We start from the raw sequence: 18469 nt of genomic DNA on the forward strand, positions 1-18469 counted from the left end.
CACAGATCTCCCCTTCCAATCCCCAACCTAAGAACTGTGGAACCCACCTATAACCTACAAGCCCCCCCACTTCTACATGTCCCGCCTTTTTTGGGCCAGACCAATGGAAAATCTCTTCACTAAATGCTGTCAATCTCAAAAACAAATAAAAGGAACCCCTGTACATGATCACCCCGAGAAAGGCATGTATGCCTCTTCTCCGGGCCTAGGTCATTCACATCTGGTTTGGAAATAAACCACATTAATTATTAATTACTAATTTTACAGTTGGTTATTTTTTTCCATCGACACACATGTGCCCAGTGTTGAGTTCTAAGCTGTTGGATCCGGGACTCAAACCATGGTCGATGACTTGAGAGTCGAGTGACATAACCATTATGCCATCTGCTGGTCCCCCTCCCCCCCGCCCCAGGTTTTGCTATAGGGTACATGCGCTTACTGGAAAGGAGGGATGGGGAGAGAGAGAGAGGAGAGAAAACACCTCCCAGGAGGTATGGCCATGCCACAGTCCCTTCTCCTCCATTTGTCTGTCAGGATTTTTGGTGCATATACATACACACACGCCTGGCATGTTTGCCAAGTCCCCAGATTTGGGACTCGATTGCTCCCTTGGCTATGTGGGGTTTGGCCGTCTTAACCGCCGTGCCACCTTGGCTGGCCCCCGGAGGGGATCGTTGTACATTATCGGTTTTCAGCTCAGTATTTCCCAGAATCCTTTTATTTACCTTTTCTGGTGTGACAGTAGTTTGGAAAGGTCCTGTTCTCAGTAATAGAAACATATTGGACCTTTCAAGTATTGGTAATGGACTGAGTTACACATTTATGGAGGCTTCCTCTGCACAGCGCTGTCGACTTTTAGAATTTTCTCCTGATGCAAGTGCCCAGTTATACTTCGCAAGATAAACTCTCCCTAAGATAAATGTCTCGTACAACCTTTCTCTAACGCTGGGACTAAGAACAGTCTTCTCCATAGATAAAATCAAGTTCAGTCCTGCCCTCCCACGTCTGATTTGACCTGTTAAATTTCCCCCCTGTTCTTCTGGTATCTTCTGGCATTTCACAGAACCTGGGTCATGGCTTCCTTCCTTCACGACTGGCAGAGACTCCTACATGTGGTGGTGAGAAGGCTGTGATGTCAGGGCATCTGGATTTCTGCCAAAATCTATGTGTTTGTCTTTTACTAAAAATAATATCTCAAACAAATTTAGGATCCACCAATAAAACCCTAAAGTCCTTTTTATTTGCTTCGAATTTGTTTCCCCTTTCTCTGTAATTTTTTTTTTTGAGAGATTTTCGCTATAGGGCGCGTGTGCTCACCAGACAGACAGAGAGAGACAGAAAGCGAGAAATCACCCCCCAGGGGGGATGGTCACGCCGCAATCCCTTCTCCTCCATTCTCCTCTCGGGATCTTGGGCACGCACACACACGTGCCTGGCGTGAGTTTTAAGCCACCGGGTCCAAGACGCGAACCGTGGTCGACTATGTGGGAGTCCAGCGACATAGCCATTACGCTAACTGCTGGTTCCCATTTTTTTTTTTCTTTGTAAATACAGAGAAGGGTACAAATTAGTACCAGTTAAGGAATTCTTTTTTAAAAAATAAACAAACCTTTATTAAGTGCCTACTGAGTACCAGGAATTGCTCTAGACACTGGAGAAAAAAAGAAAATGCACCCCCCAGTTCCAGTGGCACAGACAGGAGCTGTCATGTGGGGGGCTCTACTCCGCGTCTCAGACGGGGAAATACTTTCCATGGGAGTCATCCCAACACTGCCTGGGAGGGGCGGGAGTTTCAGTTCTGGGAGGTCTAGTTTGTGGATATTTAGAACAGATGCCATTCCCACTGGCTCATTTCTGCGCATTTCCCGAGTGGAGAGGTGGAAGGGTCGCCTGAACTGATAGAACCCTCTCTGGAGTCAGCGCCTGTGTGCCAGACTCGGTGTTGTGTGTGTCGACTCATCGACCGTGACTCAGTTTGATGTTCGTGGAAGGAATATACACAAGCTTTTCTTTTTCTTTGCATGAGCTTGATTGCAGAGGAGGCTGGTGGGGAAGGAAGAAATAAAAGATCGGTCACATGATTGGGGAATAGCAAACGCCCATTAAAGACCTTGAAGTATTCATGTAAGAAGCCGGAGAAAGAGGCTGAGAGGGTGATGCAGTTCCTGGGCTCATCCAGAGGGGCTGTTTGTTTGGTTTAGTGTCTCAGAGCGACTCCTACTCTAGATTGAAATGGGAAATATTTTACTTTTCCTTGCAAAGTACAGAATGCTCACGGGAGAGCCCATGTCTCTTGTGGCCCTCCGCGCATGGCGTACAGCCCAGTGGGAGTAAGTTATGGTGACATTACCGTCCTGACGAGCCAGCTGGGGCCCTGTGTTGGATTGTAGCATTGCCTCCCTATTGCCTGTTTTGTCCTATCCTTGGTAATATTTGAGATCTGGGATCCCAGTCAGCCAGGGGATGCCTGTTGACTAGAAGTACCATTAGTATTCTCTGCGTAGACACTGGAATGGTCTGTTTGAGAGCTGAAGATCGTTAAAATGAATATTTCAAGGAGGCCGCTGAGTTGTGTATTGCAGACTGGATCTGACTGCTACGCCCTTGTCAGAGCTTAGTGGCTCAGTGTGCGCTCTGGAGCCCTGAAGCCCGGGCTTGACTCCTGGTTCTCCCCCAGTGTCTCCCCTGGGGTAATCGTATCTACCTCCTGGGCTCTTGGAAAGATCGAAAGTTAATATAAGACCGCACACAGACTGACGCGTGGCAACCCTCGCTTGCTTGTTACAGTTCTGCCTTGGGACAGGCAGCCAGGACTGTCGGCCTGTTCATCGGTACGTTCAGTATGTGTGCTTTTAACCCCAGGACGTCACTCGGAGAACCTCCTGCCAGGCCGCCACCACGCGTCGGTGGGAAACAGACCTCCGATTCTCTCAGAAGAGCAGGGTTAGTACATCCGAAGTCCAAGGTCAGACGTGGGCTTATTCCTGCGCACACCTGCTAGGATGGGGAAAGTGGACCTGTCATCGGAGTCCTCTGTCTCAGCAGCTTTTTCTGGGCTGAACTGTAGCTGAGTCCACTGTGAGAGAAAGTGCTTTTCCTTCCCTCCTCCCTTTCCTTTATTCCTTCCTTTCTTAAAAAGTGAAAGCACAGAAGTAAAGAGTAATCTTTCGCGTATAGGACCCAGTGGTTCTGTGGTACTTTTGAATTAGGGATTTTGGCTTTCTGTGCTACTGGATTTCACTATTCCTTTTCTTCTCTTTTTTCTTTTTTAAATATTTATTTATTTACTTAATTCCATTTGTTATTGTTATCTTTTGATCTGACCACCAGAGAGAGAGAGAACGGGAAAGCGAGAAAGCAAGCCACCAGGTCCGGGACTTGAACCACGGTCAGCTATGTGGGAATCCAGTGCCCTAATCCACCACACTGCCTGCCGGCCCCTCCCTATTCCTTTTCTTATTTCTTTCTTTTAAAATTTTCTATAGGGTGTGCGTGCGTGCCCGGAAGAGACAGAAGGGGGGAAGAGAGAGAAAGTGAGAACTCACTCCGTGGAGGGAGGACCACATCACAGTCCCATCTCCACTCTCCCCGCAGGATCTTGGGCTCACAGGCGTGCGTGAGCCTGGTGTGTTTCTGAGGCCACCACGTCTGCGACTCCTGCCACTCAGCCAGCTGCCGTACCCTCCAGGCCCTGGATTGTGACTCACGCACAGCTGAGCTGGTCGCACGCTCACTGGCGTTCGTCTGACGCTTTCTTTAAGGACAATATAGACACAGTGGAGTGTTTAAAAGCCTGTATTGTCCCAGAACGGGAAGAAGAAGTTATTCACTTAATGTGTAGCCGAAGAAATTTAGATTGTGACTTAAAGGTTTTATGCGTAGCAGTTTATAAGGGGTAAGGGTAGAGTCTCTTCTTAATTTATTTCTAGACCCCAAAATTACTGTTATTTAAATATTTTACTTCATTACCATGTGGGTTGATAATAAAGCTTTAAAACTTTAGCATGGGTGTCCTTGGTAGATGCTATAAAGGTCATAAAATTATTTGAAAATTTCTTATTTTACAATAATGTCATAAAGTTCTAGAAACTTAGTTTATTCCTATACATAAAAAAAAAATGAATAGTAGGCTTTCATTTCTCTGTTAAAGGCAGAATAGTGGTCGGGCGTAAGTCGTGGGTGTAATCGAGGGCTTATTAGTGTTATGTTAGGTACTTTAAAGAGTTTATTTAAAGACACCGTCCTTTTCTTTTTTTCAAGTTTGTGCTGTAGGGTGCATGTGAGAGACAGAGACCGTGAGAGGGAAAGGGAGACATCGGGGATGCCACACAGCAGCCCCTTTCCCTCCAGTCCCCTCCTGAGATTTTAGCGCACACACACCTGATGTGATTTGCAAGGTGCCAGGTCCAGTCTGCCAAGTGGGGTTGGCCATATGGGAGTTTAGCACCCTAACGACCATGCTAACTGCTGGCCTTTTTAAAATTTTATTTAAAGAATCGGAATTGCTATGGAGGCAGTCTTAAACTCATGATCCTCCTGCCTCAGCTTCCTGACTAGCTAGGATTATGGGTCATGCCACCATGCCCATTTCAGTGGTGGTTTGCATGTGAGTTTTAGAGGTCATTCCTTGTAGAAGGCTCCAGGGCCTTTAAGGAGCAGTACTGGGATTTGTACTATAGCTTTTGTGAGTCCAGTGCCTGAATTTTAACCTTGAAGAGCTTTTATTTGTTTATATATTTTTGCTATTTATTTGAAACTTGAAATTTTTTTGAGAGTTTTTTTTAAAGAATTATTTAACTTTATTTTATTTGCTTATTTAATTTGGCAAGAGAGACAGAGACAGAGAGTGAGAGAGAGAGAGAGAGAGAGAGAGTGAAGAGAGTGAGAGAGAGAGAGAGAGAGAAAGTGAGAAAGCAAGCCACCACGTCTGGGACTCAAACTGTGGTCGCCCATGTGGGAGTCCAGCGCCCTTAACCACCACACCACCTGCCAGCCCCTTTTGAGAGGTTTTTGCTAAAAGGCATGTGCACTTGCCAGAAAGACAGAGAGAGACAGAGAGACAGAAAGCGAGAAATCACCCCCCAGGGGGGATGGCCACACGACAATCCCTTCTCCTCCATTCTCCTCTTGGGATCTTGGGCACGCATGCACACGTGCCCGGCGTGAGTTTAAGCCAGCAGGTCCGGGATTCAAACTGCAGTTGCCTGCGTGGGAGTCCAGCGACAAAGCCATTATACCAACTGCTGGTCCCTGAAATTTGAATTTTTATCTGACAGTTTCATTTATATTATGTACTGTTTTGAGTAAGTGTGAAAAGTAAAAAAATTTTTTTTTTTTTTGGAGAGGTTTTTGCTATAAGGTGCTTGTGCTCTCCAGACAGAGACAGAGAGAGAAAGCGAGAAATCACCCCACACAGGGGATGGCCATACTGCAATCCCTTCTCCTCCATTCTCCTCTCGGGATCTTGGGCAGGCACGCACATGCACCCGGCGTGAGTTCAAGCCACCGAGTCCAGGACTCGAACCGCGGTCGACTACATGGGAGTCCAGCGACATAGCCATTACACCAACTGCTGGTCCCAAAAGTAAAAAATTTTAAAATTCTGAGAATGGTTAAGGATATTTCTATAACATACTGACAACCACTGAGCCTAAGAAGTTCATTAGATGAGTTTTGGTTGTTTTCAGTTCTCTTGGTAAAGTCTGAAAGCAAACTGTAAAATTTCCATTACCTCATCTCTGCCTTTTTGGGGCCTGGTTAATTAGTATTTTATAAAGTATTTTAAAGGGTTTATTTTTATAAACTTGTTAATGAACAAACCTGACTTGAACATCACATTTTGATTTTAGAATTGTTTTCCAATTTAGGATGTTGAAATGGTCTGAGAATAGCAAAGACCTTATATTAATTCATTAATATTTTTCTCTGAGTTCTCTTCCTTTCCTTCTTCTTCTTTTTTTTTTTTTTGTTGTATTTTGAAAACCTCGCCCTTCCGAGGAGCCTATGCTTTGGCTGTGTTGTAGAAAAAAAGCAAGGAAGTTTGTTTTTGTGGAGAGAGGAAATGGCTGTTGGTTGGGGACTTTATCCATATTAGGCATAAACTAAATATAGCTGTGTAATCCAGGAGTGCAGCCACACCAAGTTTCTTAAGCAGAGCTAATGAGATCAGCCCGTGCGTTTGGGTCTGACCCGTCCTTACTTCTGCTTGTCTGAGGGGTTGCCAGGCCGCTCAGCCTGTGGTCTGCCTGCCTTTGCCTCTTAAAAAGAAGAACAATTTACAAGGAATCTCTCTTTAAAATAAGCATACACATTTCAAAATATGCGCTTTGTGTATGAAACATTTTAAAACGGCATTTCTTACACCTCCCTTTGAGTGTAAGGGGGCTCTTCTCGACCCTTCATTTTCCTATCACCAGTGTTTTTTTTTTTTTTTTTTAATTTCATTTCATCCTTGAGTTTTCATCAAGGATAAAATTCTTGTGATGCTGGATATGTATAAAAAACACCTGTTTCTGTTTCCTTTTTTTTTTTTTTTTTTTAAGAGAGATTTTTGCTATAGGGTGCCTGTGCTCACTGGGGAGACAGAGTGAAACAGAGACAGAAAGTGAGAAATGGCCCCGCAGGGGGGATGGCCACACCACAATCCCTTCTCCTCCATTCTCCTCTTGGGTTTTTGGGCCCGCCCTCCAGTGTGAGTTTCAAGCCTCTGGGTCCAGGACTCGAACTGCAGTAGGCCATGTGGGAGTCCAACAGCGTAGTATAACCATTGCGCCATCTGTAAGTCCCCCAAAGCACCTGTTTAACTTAGGGACTTTTTTCTTTCTCCAAGCGAGGGAAGGAGGTCTGCTGTTTATCCATGAAGTCAGACCTCAAAGTGGTGGTAGAATTCCGTCCGACCAACTGGTTGTAGAGATTGTAGACAGAGGGATGGAACGAACGCCCTGTCCCTGGCCACAGCGCATGTTCTCAAGTGAGGACTTTTAGAAGTCTCCGAAGTGTTTAACTCAGATGACTGTTTTCAGCCCTTGCGCCCCTGCTGAGAGCCTTTTGCGAGTGTGCCAAAACTCTCAGGCAGTCGGGCGTGTTTACTGAGCTTGGGGAGAGAAGTATACACACTCATGGCATATCTTACTAGAAGTGATTTGGAGTACAACGGACTCAGCATTGTTCTGGGGTATCAGAATCAGCTAGCCCCTGGGCCAGAAGTCCCCGAAGGCTCACTGCAGAGAGCTCGGAACCCTCTGACCTGGCTGCTCCCTTTTCAGAGTCAGGCCTTCCTCCTACAGGTCTGGGCTGGGTAGTGCGTTTCCATATTCTCCAGTTCATCATGTCAGCCCGTGGCGTGGAGGTTAAGGTGGCTGGACTCCACGTGGCTCCAGTCCGTGACCTGGCAGCTTGAAACATGCTGGCGCGTGTGCATCTGTGTCCAAGACCCTGAGAGGGGAGTGGAGGAGATGGGCTTGTGGCGTGGCTGTTCCCCGAGGAGTGCTCTCTCTGTCTGTCTCTGTCTCCTGTGAGCGCACGTATTCCCTAGCAAATAAAAAACAGAACAAAGCCATGTCCCGCCACGCACCTGAACCATTTTTCGCCACATCTTTGTTCTCGGCCTCTGTGTGCTTTCCAGGACCAGGGCTATTTATCTTCTTGTGTCTCCCACCTGCCTTCACCCTGATACGTAGGAGGTAGCTCGTCGGCTCAGTAAACGTCGGTAGTGTTTTTGGGCAAATCGGTGTGCAGAGCAGAAGGGCAGATTCACATAAGAGAATATCGGGCTGTTTTCTGTGTTGTGTTCTACATTACCTCATAGTAAAATAGCAAAGATAAAAATAGCAGGTGGGGTGGAGGTTAAGGCACTGGATCCCACATGGCCGACTGCATGGTTCTAGTCCTGGATCCTGGATTTACAGCGGCCTGTAAATCACACTGGGGGTGTATGCGTGTGCGTGTGCGTTTTCAAGATCCTGAGAAGAGAGAGGATTGCGGTATGGCCATTCCCTCTGGGGAGTAATTTCTCACTTTCCATCTCTCTCTCTGTCTCTCTGGTGAGTGCATATGCAAAAACTTAAAAGTATTCAGTTACTGAACTTGAGGCATGTGATTTGGGTTTTATGACTAGCTGCTCACTGTATTAGTTAATGGTCTAACTTTAATAACAGATTGGTTTCGAGGATTAGTCTCTTCAAACTGTGTAACTGTTAGGCCCGGTCAAGTCCTGGGTGTGTCATAACTGATCAGATGTTCTTACCTCTCGAGTGGGTGTTTCTCACCGTGATGTCCGGTCTAGTCTAGGGTTGTTTTCCATACCAAGGTAGCCTTAGGCTTGGGTGGTTAGGCCCAGACAGAAAGTCTGACCTAAGATTCCAAAGTCAGATCAGATCATTAAATTCCCATAATTAGGAGCAGTCTAGTAGAAAACAACTAGAACTGGAACCAGTGAACGTTCTTAGTGATAATGCAGGCAGTTTGCCAGAGAAATGAAAAATATGTCAGGAGTTCGACCAGGAAAAATATATTTTCCCGAATGAGCTACCTGAAAGATAAAGGAAGGGTTGTGTTTGTCATGTCTAAAATAAAGCAGGCACGGAGCTGTTCTAAGCTGAAGTTTGCCTTTCTCATGTAAGGCACCTGTGCATGCAAATGGTAACTAAAAACTTCCACTAGCCAGTATGCTGCTGTGTACTATTCAGATATTTGAAGCTTCAGGCCAGCCGAAGAAGAGGGACAGGAATTTTGAACATTCACAGTTGAACGGATATAGTGGCAAATAGGTAATTTAAAAATATATTTATTTGGGGGCTGCAGGTGGTGTGGTGGTTAAGGATGCTGGACTCCCACGTGGCCGACTGTGGTTTGGGTCTCGGACCTGGCGGCTTGCTTTCTCACTTTCTCTCGCTCTGGCTCTGTTCCTATTTGGTCAAATTAAAATAAATAAATAAAGTTAAATTAAAAGAGAAAAACTAAAACAAAAGAAGTTAGTAGTTAAAAAAAATTATAATATATTTTAGTGAAAATGAAAAGAAATCCAAAATAAAATACCTGAGAAAGATGCGTTCATTCATATCTTTATCCTGTGCAAACATCGTATATTAAAATCTTTGAAACTGGGTGTGGGGGTGTGTGCCTGTAATCCCAGCTCCTCGGGAGGCTGAGGTAGATTGGGAGCAAGACCCTGTTGCTCAGAAAACAAAAAACCAAAAAGCACAATAAATATCTTCTATAGCATTTGGTTATTTTGAGGTCCAACATTTAGCTATTAAACCGTATTGTAGAGTATATCCTTGTAACCAATTATAACCACTGTGGGAGAAATTCCCTGCCCCTCCTACCGCCACCACCAAGTGGGACTTGGTCACATTGCCATCCCTTCTCCATTTACCCATCCTTTTGGGATTTGGGGCATGCATGCACACGTGCCCAGTGTTTTTCAAGCCCCTGGGGCTAGGACTCAAACTATAGCTGCCCTTGTGGAATCCGCCTTCTCAACCACTAAGCTTTAGTACAGGGCTACCCGTGCAACTGTGTTTTTAAAGTCCCTCAAACATTTTATTTACTCTCTGAATTCTTTATTTTCTTATTGCTATCATAAAATATAATCTCTTTAAAAACTTTCTGAGTAATTTAGGTTTTTTGGTTTAAGTTTTTGCTGCAGGGTATATATACTCACTGGAGAGAGACTAAGAGGGAGAAATAAAGAGAAGAAAAGTGAGAAATCACCCCCAGGGGGATGACCACCACCAACCCTTCCTCATTCTCTGAGATTTGTGGATGAGACCAAAGTGAGCATAACTAATTATGAAAGAGGCATGTTTTTCTTTAAAGTATGATTATGACCTAATGTAATAATTATGAAATTAGTGTTCCGTATACCTGAGATGAACTCATTTAAGTGCCAAACATTTACATTCTAAGCAGGTCTATCTGCAGTTGTCTTCACTTCTGTTCTTCAAAGATATTTTTGTTAGATACAGGATTTAGGTTTTCTTTTTTTTTTATTGCTACTGTTGAACTTTCAATGCTTTAAAAATATTGTTCCATATTTTCTAGCTTCCATCATTTCTTTTTTTTTTTTCCAGGGTGTGTGCGCTCGCCAGACAGACAGAGAGAGACAGAGAGACAGAAAGCAAGAAATCACTCCCCAGGGGGGATGGCCACGCTGCAATCCCTTCTCCTCCATTCTCCTCTCGGGATCTTGGGCACGCACACACACGCGCCCGGCTTGAGTCTAAACCACCGGGTCCGGGACTCGAACCGCGGTTGACTACGTGGGAGTCCAGCGACATAGCCATTACGTAACTGCTGGTCCCTAGCCTCCATCATTCCTGATGAGAATTCAACTGTCATTCAAATCATTATTCTCTTACATGAAGTGTGTTGTTTTTGGCTAGATTAAAAATATTTTTAAAATACTTTAATTTTTCTTAGTCTTTTAACATTTTATTGATGATATACCTAGGTGCTTTCTTTATGTTAACCCTGTTGATATTCATGAAACTTGTCTCTCTCTCTCTCTCTCTTTTTTTTTTTTTTTTTTTTTAGCTTTTTGCTTTAGGGTGCATGCATTCACTAGAGAGACAGTGAGAGGGAAAGTGAGAAATCACCCCCCAGGGGGATGGCCTCTCTATAATTCCTTCTCCATCCTCCCCTGGGATTTTGGGCATGCATGCACATACACCTGGCATGGTTTTCAAGCTTCCAGGTCCAGAACTCCAACCATGGTCAGCTGTATGGGAGTCTAGCACCTTAGCAACCTGCTGACTCCCATAGAACTTCTTTAATCTGTAAGTTTGTCTTTATTTGGAAAAGGTTTGGTCATTATTTCTTAAATTTTTGTCTTTTTCTGGCCTCATTTTTTTCCTTGTGAGATGAGATTATAATTTATTAGAGGATATATATATATATATATCGCTATATATACCCATTTTCCCACAGGTCTTTAAGGTTCTTTCTGTTTTCTGTTTTTCAGACTGAGTAATTTCTTGGATCTGTCTTCATGTTCAGACTCTTTTCCTCTTTACTCTGTTAAGGCAATCTAGTGATTTAAAGAAAAATTTCAGATAAAGCGTTTTTTCAACCTTTTGGGTACTTGTGTTTGCTGGGGAGAGAGAGAGACAGAGACAGTGTGAGGGAAAGTGACAAATCACCCCTCAGGGGGGATGGCCACGCCGCAACCCCTTTTCCTCCATTCTCCTCCCGGGATCTTGGGCACGCACGCACATGCACCTGGCATGATTTTCAAGCCACCAGATCTGGGATTCGAACCTCGATCACCCATGTGGGAGTCCAGCAATGTAACTGCTACACCATCTTCTGGCCCTTAGATAAAGTATTTTTTAGTTTTAGAATTTATGTCTTTTTGTTGTTGTGAGTTCTTTCTCTACTGAGATTTTCTGTCCTTTAGTATGAGCATATTTTCTTTCTTTTTAAGTTTATTTTTCTGAAGAGGGAGAGGTCCCCACCTAATAGAGTGTGTGCTGCGAACCTCTCTGTGCCTCCAGCCAGGGTCACAGGCGGCATGCTCAGTGTGTACAGGGGAGTCTTGGGGTGAGAACCTGGGACCTTCCTATATGTCCTCAGCATCAGTGAGCATCGTGTTACCCTGGCCACTGTGACTGGCCTCCTTCATCCTCAAACATAGTTATAATAACGTTAAATTTTGCAAGTGTGGCATCTAGGTCATCTTACTTTTTTCTGAGAAGGGATCATATTTTCCTGTTCTTCTATGGGGAGTGATTTGGGCTGTATTCTAGATACTACAGAAGACAAGCTGTAGGAACTTTGGGTTTGTTATGTTGCTCAGAAGATTGATTTTATTAGTATTTCTTTTTTAGAGCAGGAAGTTAATTCTACGGAACTCAAACTGTACAGCTGTCCCTAAGTGGTAGGTGACAGCTCGTCTTGTTTCAGATAAATGTCAGCTGGCCTGCCTCAAATCTGCCGTGAGAGAGAGAGAGAGAGAGAGAGAACGAACGTTTTAGGGACCAGCCAGGGATTTGGATGGAGTTTTGTGCAGATTTGAGGGCTTCCTCTGGGTCTCCCTCTTCATTCTGTTCTTAGTTTATTTTCCAGTCAGATGGTTGCTCTCCATGTCTTTGGGTTCTTCAAGCCAGCAGGACTGTGGTTTTACATCGGAGTTTTGGCTGCCCCACATGGCACGAGGCTAACGGATAAAAATTGGGGGGACTTGCCTAATGCAGCTCACTTCTTTCAGGTGCCACCGCTGCCCGCTCTGCCTGCTCTTGTTCACTGTCCTGTACCTCAGGGGGTCATTTCATGTAGTGGTTGTAGTTGTTGTGATGGGCAGGGAGTTGATCCTATAGGAACTGGTTGGCCACACCAAAAGCATCAAGGTGATTGATTGATTATTATTATTATTATTTAGGTTTCTGTGTAGGGTGCATGGGCTTGCCAGAGACAGACAGACAGGAGAAGCAAGAAGTCACCTGGGGGATGGCCACATCAAAGTTTCTTCTCTTGGGATGTTGGGTTTGTACATGTGCACATGCCTGGCATGATTTTCAGGCCACCGAGTCCAGGACTTGGAACGTGGTTGGCCATGTGGGAGTTCAGCGTCTTATCCACCATGCCACCTGTTGCCACCCTCAAATAATTAAAAAAATAATAAACTGTTAAGCCCAGCCTGTGCAGCAGCATCTTAGCAGTCAGTGTGCTGAGCTGATGCTACTGCGCACGCCTAAAATCCCAGCCACTCCGGAGGCCTGGGCTTGGTTCTGGCCCAACCTGAAGGCAGGACACCATGATGTGCACCTGTGGTCCCAGCTCCTTGGGAGGCTGAGGCAGGAGGGTTTCAACTCAGTGAGACCGTCTCCTAAAAAAAATACATACACTTTAGAACTGTTTCAGATTTATAGAACAGTTGCAAAAATAGTGCAGAATTTGCAAATTGATTTTAATCGGAAGTATTTCTAAGATGTATTAATGTTTCCTTGATATCTTAAAATACTGGGTCTGGGGTGAGCAGGTAGCGTGGTGGTTAGTGCTCTAGATCCCACGTGGCTGACAGTGCGGTTCCGACCCCGTACCTGGTGGCTTGAGAAGCATGCTGGCACGTGTGTTTGTCCGAAGTCCCAGAGGAGAGTGGAAGAGCAGGGACTGCAGTGTGGTCGTTTCAAGGGGGAAGGAGATGGGAGAGGGGTGGTTTCTCATGTCCCTCTCTCTGGTTCTCTCTCCAGTGAGTGCACATGCCCTATAGCGCAACTGAAGACAGAAGAAGCTGGTGGGTCGACTGCCAGTTAGTGCCCGCTTGGTGAATGTAGGGCCACAGTGCAGCAGTCGCCTCCAGGGCCGGGGAGGCCTCTAAGACGATTTTTGCTTTTCTGCTGAAAGGCCTCAGCTGTTAACGCTGTTGGAACAGCGATCTGTGCGCGCGCGCGTGCGTGTGTGTGTGTGTGTGTGTGTCTGTTTCTTCCTGTGCCAGCTTAGCTCTGTTACTGCAACCCATTTCCTTTAATTTTCTATTGTAATCAGTTGTGCTTAAGTAAGCCGAATAAATGTATTACTGTTTGTTTGAAATAGAATAATTTCTGAGAACTAGACTGGTTAGGTCAAGTACAGGGTCTTTAGAACAGGGTGTTGGTGACACTGCTGGGTTTTCTTAGACGTGTGGGTCCAGCATGATGGAACTGCCCCCGTGTGGCTGGCAAGTGCCTGAAATGGGTCTAGTTTTAACTGAAATATACTGTAAGTATAATCTGGTAAAATGTATAGCAGATTTTGAAGACTTAGTACAAAAAAGTGCAGTAACTTCTACGCTAATTGTCAAAATGATATGTAGACGTATTAAGTTAAATAACATTATTCAAATTAATCATACCTGTTTTAAAAATATTTATTATTATTATTGTTATTTAATTTGCTATAGGGCATGTGCACTCACCAAAGAGAGAGAGTGAGAGAGAGAGAGACAGGGAAAGAAAGCAAGCTGCCGTGTTAGGGACTCATGGCAGTTCACCATGTGGGAGTCCGGTGCCTTAACCACCACGCCACCTGCTGGCCCACATGTGTTTCATTTACCTTTTATTTGATTGTGATTTTGATTTTTTTTTAGTTTTGCTATTGGGAGGGTGTGCTCCCTGGATCGCGGTAGGAGGAGAGTAAGAAATCACCCCTGGCGGGATGACCACGCTGCAGTGCCTTCTCCAGTCTCTGGACACACAGCCTGATCTTCAAGCCATTGGGTCAGGATTTGAACCACAAAGTTAGACAGGTGGGATCTAGCTGCCTTAACCTTCACGCCAACTGCTGGCCCCCCCTTTTTAGTTTTAAGGTGGTACGCTTTTAGAGTGTGTGGTGCACTGGGACAGTTTTAGTAGTACTGGCAGAGCGGTTACTCTGTGTGCTTTCCATATGGTTTCCGGAAATTTAAAATAACACTGTGGCCTGTGCAATTTGGGGTTGTAGTTCGGGGAGTTATCTTACTGGACAGCAGTGTCTGGAGGGAGCTCCATAAAGCTGATGAGACCAAGCAGGTGAGCCCTGAAACTGACCGAGGTGGTAACGTGCGGAAGCCCCTGCTCTGCCGCCCTCGGTTGTGTGCCCTGTGGAAGTTCCCGAGCTCCTCTGGCTCTCGTCCGAAGCGGAGGGGACCTGCCGACTCAGGGGGGCCGTTGTGAGGTGTGGCGCATGTCTGCTGTGTACTGAGCTGCAGTGAAGGACGCTGTGAGCTTGTTTCCAGACAGTTCCAGCTACATTTTGGCTCATTCTAACTGATACTTGGGAGTTCTAGTGAGGTTGATCAGACAGGGAAACAGACCATAGTTTTGGTCATCCTTTTTTTTCTTTCCTTCTGCTTGTTACTCAGTCTCATGTCCACCCCTGCTCGAGAATACATCTTTATTGAAGAATTTGTAAGAGAAAAGGATAGACCATCTGTAAAGAGATTTTGCTTCCAGTCAATGTTTTTAATGATATGCTGTATACTTAGTTCTGAAGAGAACAATAGACTTATTTGAGTGTAAATAATACTTTGCTCACTCTGTTTTAGGCTCTTGATGAGTGGCTGTAATAAGCAGAACTCATTTTCACTATGCTAGAAAGCCTGTCATTGTGCACCTGACACTTCGATTCAAAAAACGATTCTGGGGACCAGCAGATGGCATCGTGGTTGCGTCACTGGACTCCCACGTAGTCAACGGTGGTTTGAGTCCCTGACCTGGTGGCTTAAACTCATGCTGAGCGCATGTGCGTGCGTGCCCAAGATCCAGAGAGGAGAATGGAGGAGAAGGGACTGCGGTGTGGCCATCCCCTGGCGGGTGGTTTCTCGCTTTCTGTCTCTCTCTGGCAAGTGCAACACCCAATAGCAAAAATCTCTCTTAGAAAATAAAAATAAATAAATAAAAAACGATTGTAGTTAATCCATTGCAGACTTGATTTTAATACAGATAAAAACCTTTTTCTTTGAATAAAAAGAAAAGTTTGTTTATTCCTTTCATAAGAGAGTCACTGAGAGAGACAGTACCCACATAGGGACTTGCTGTCCTGTCCACCTCAGCTTTATCCAGCCCTGGACCATGGGCACATACGTGTGTGGAGTACGACAGGAAGTCTCTGCATGTAAACCCACACGACCTTTCCATGGGGGTCAGCTTCCCTGTGCCAGTGGGCCCTCCGAAGCCTTTTTTTTTTCATCGTTAGCATATGCTTCAAATAAGTAACTAAGAACATAATAGTGTGTTTCTCTGTGGACATTTATTCCTTACACTATTGTGCTTGGTAGTTTTTGAGTGATGATTTGGTATTCAACATTTTTATTTAAAAAAATTATAATCTTGTCTTAACGTGAACTTTTTAAAAAGAATTATTTTGTTCAACTTTATTTATTATTATCTTCCAGTTTCATCAGACAGAGAGAGAAAGTCCAGGTCCAGGACTTGAACCGCAGTCGGCCATGTGGAGCCCAGCACCTTTAATTGCCATGCCACCTGCCGACCCAACATGAACTTTTTTCAAGAAAAGTATTTACTTATTATTATTTTTTTTGAGAGATTTTTGCTATAGGGCGTGTGCACTAGCCAGACAGACAGAGAGAGACATAGAGACAGAAAGCGAGAAATCACCCCCCAGGGGGGATGGCCACGCCGCAATCCCTTCTCCTCCATTCTCCTCTCGGGATCTTGGGCACGCACGCACACGCACCCGGCGTGAGTTTTAAGTCACCGGGTCCAGGATGCAAACTGCGGTCGACTACGTGGGAGTCCAGTGACGTAGCCATTACGCTAACTGCTGGTTCCCGAGAATTTATTTATTTATTATTATTTTTTAATTTGCTGTAGGGCATATGTACTCACCAGAGAGAGATACAGAGAGAGAAAGAAAATGAGAAAGCAAGCTGCTAGGTCCAGGACTTGAACTGCACTTGGCCATGTGAGAGTCCAGTACCTTAACCACTATGCCACCCACTGGCCCCTTCAGCATTTATTTTTATTCAAAAGTTGTATTAATACTAGTTTAACCTTCAGGCTTTGATTGAGGATAGAAATGAGATTATCAGTTAAACATATTTGGACCATTTTTGTTTATACTTTTCTTAAATCCAAACGAAAGAAGAAATGTAAAACATTACAAAAAAATGCTAAAAAGGCAAACAGGACAGAGGTGATCCCGTCTGTCCTTGGGAGGCGGCGGTAGGCCCTCAGTCTGGGTGGAGTGTTGAATGGGTACCCGTGGAGGTGCTCCGTGAGATGCTGTGTGAACGGGAAGGAGAGCTTGTCGTTTCAACCTCAGTGGCAAATGCTGCCAGGTCCCCGGTCTGAGAGTCATCTAAACGGCAGCCTGTGGAAATAGCATTAATTGGAGCCGAGTCTGAGCCCTGGGATGACTGCTTTTTCTCCTTAGATGTAGTGTGTAGTTTTCTTTTCCTCGCTTACCAGACCTAAGGATTTTCCTTCTTCCTGCTAATCTTAATTAGCAATAAATGGCAGCATGGGTTTGGGTACTTCTGACTGTGATAACGGAAGACTTGACCGCAGAGGGCGTCAGGCCCCAGGGAAGCACATCCGATGGAGGCCGTCCCGTGAGGGGTGCTCCGTGCGTCGCGCCCCAGCCTGTCTTTGTGGCTCTTGGTTCCACCTTCCGGTGTGGCTCTCCATCACAGGCTGCCCTCGGTCGGCACAGCGGCCGCTGGTCACAGCCCGTAGCTTCCACGTCTGGAGTCCTCGTCTAAGAGTGAGGGCTTTTCCCAGGAAGCCTGTCCTGTGCACTAAAACTGGGTCACTTGATTATGCCCAAGTCAGTCATGGCCAGGGGACTGGAGCTACCCTGACTGGCCTAGAGTCAGTCCGGTGTTACCCTAGAATGGGATTGGCTCGTTGTCTCCTTATCTCCTGGGAGTTCTATGATCAGAAAAAAGTGGGAGATTGGATACTGGGCAGTCATCAGTTTGCTATGGTGGCCCCTGTGGTCCGTGAGCTCTGTCCTAAGATTATTTGGAGATTAATTTAAGGTTTCGAGACAGATAATGGCTTAATTAAGTGTTTGGAAAAAATTACCCATCAGGAAGATTTGATTCAGCAAGTTTTTTCTTTTTCTTTTTTTTTTTTTTCTTATTCTACTGACATGGAACACTTTTTTTGCAACTAAAGGCTTTCTTTCATTGTTAGCCAGTCCACAGAAAGCTAAACAGTAAAGCATCTATAACAAGAGGTCCTGGGTTGGCTCTGCGGCCTGGTGGGTAAGGCTCCTGGATCGCACATGGTCAACCCTACAGTTCAAGCCCTAGACCCAACAGTTTGAGAAACATGCTGTGTGTGCGGGCCCAAAATCCTGAAAGGAGGGAAAGATAGAGAAGGAATCGTGGCTTGACCATTCCCCATGGGGAGTCCTTTCTTTCTTTCCGTCTCTTCGTCTCTCTCTGGTGGTGAGAGCACACGTGTCCTTTAGCAGAAAACCAGACCAAACTAAACCAAGTGAGGGTCCATAGGAAGATAAACGTAGTGACATCTGGTGACATTACAGTCTAGCTCAGGAGACGGGGTGCAGACACATGAGCAGTGGTGGCGTGATACAGCGGCAATCTAAGCGATCAGAAGGCGAGTCTTGAATTGTTAAGTGCTGGTGTAGGCTTTCTCTGCCTGGGGGTGTGTGAAAGGTACAGAGTCTTCATGGCAGCCCGATCTATAAATTAGAATCTGCAACTTTAAACTTTTTAAAAAAGAATTCTTTATTTAATTTTATTATTATTTAAAAAGTTTTGCTATAAGGTATGTGCGCTCACCCGAGAGAGGGGGGCGGGGGGAGTGAGAAAGCAAGTCGTTAGGTCCAGGACTCAAGCAGTGGTCAGCCATGTGGGAGTCCAGCACCTCAACTACCACGCCACCTGCTGGCCCCCAAATCTGCAACTTTGATAAGATCTTTTTTAAACAATTTATATATATTTTTATTATTATTCATACATTAAATCGCTATACATCATTTAGAGTGTGAAGAGACTTTACCCAGCATGAAATACACCTCC

The 18469-nt window shown here is 45.1% G+C and overlaps 1 protein-coding gene across 1 annotated transcript in view; it reads left to right on the plus strand.

Annotated features, from left to right (window-relative positions):
- CLIC4 (CLIC family member 4) overlaps window positions 1-18469 on the plus strand; it is a gene marked incomplete at its 5' end in the record, with an annotated part of 84643 nt that overhangs the window by 18910 nt on the left and 47264 nt on the right.

The sequence above is a fragment of the Tupaia chinensis genome, unplaced genomic scaffold (assembly GCF_000334495.1).
Source record: "Tupaia chinensis unplaced genomic scaffold, TupChi_1.0 Scaffold000628_1, whole genome shotgun sequence".
Lineage (NCBI taxonomy): Eukaryota > Metazoa > Chordata > Mammalia > Scandentia > Tupaiidae > Tupaia > Tupaia belangeri.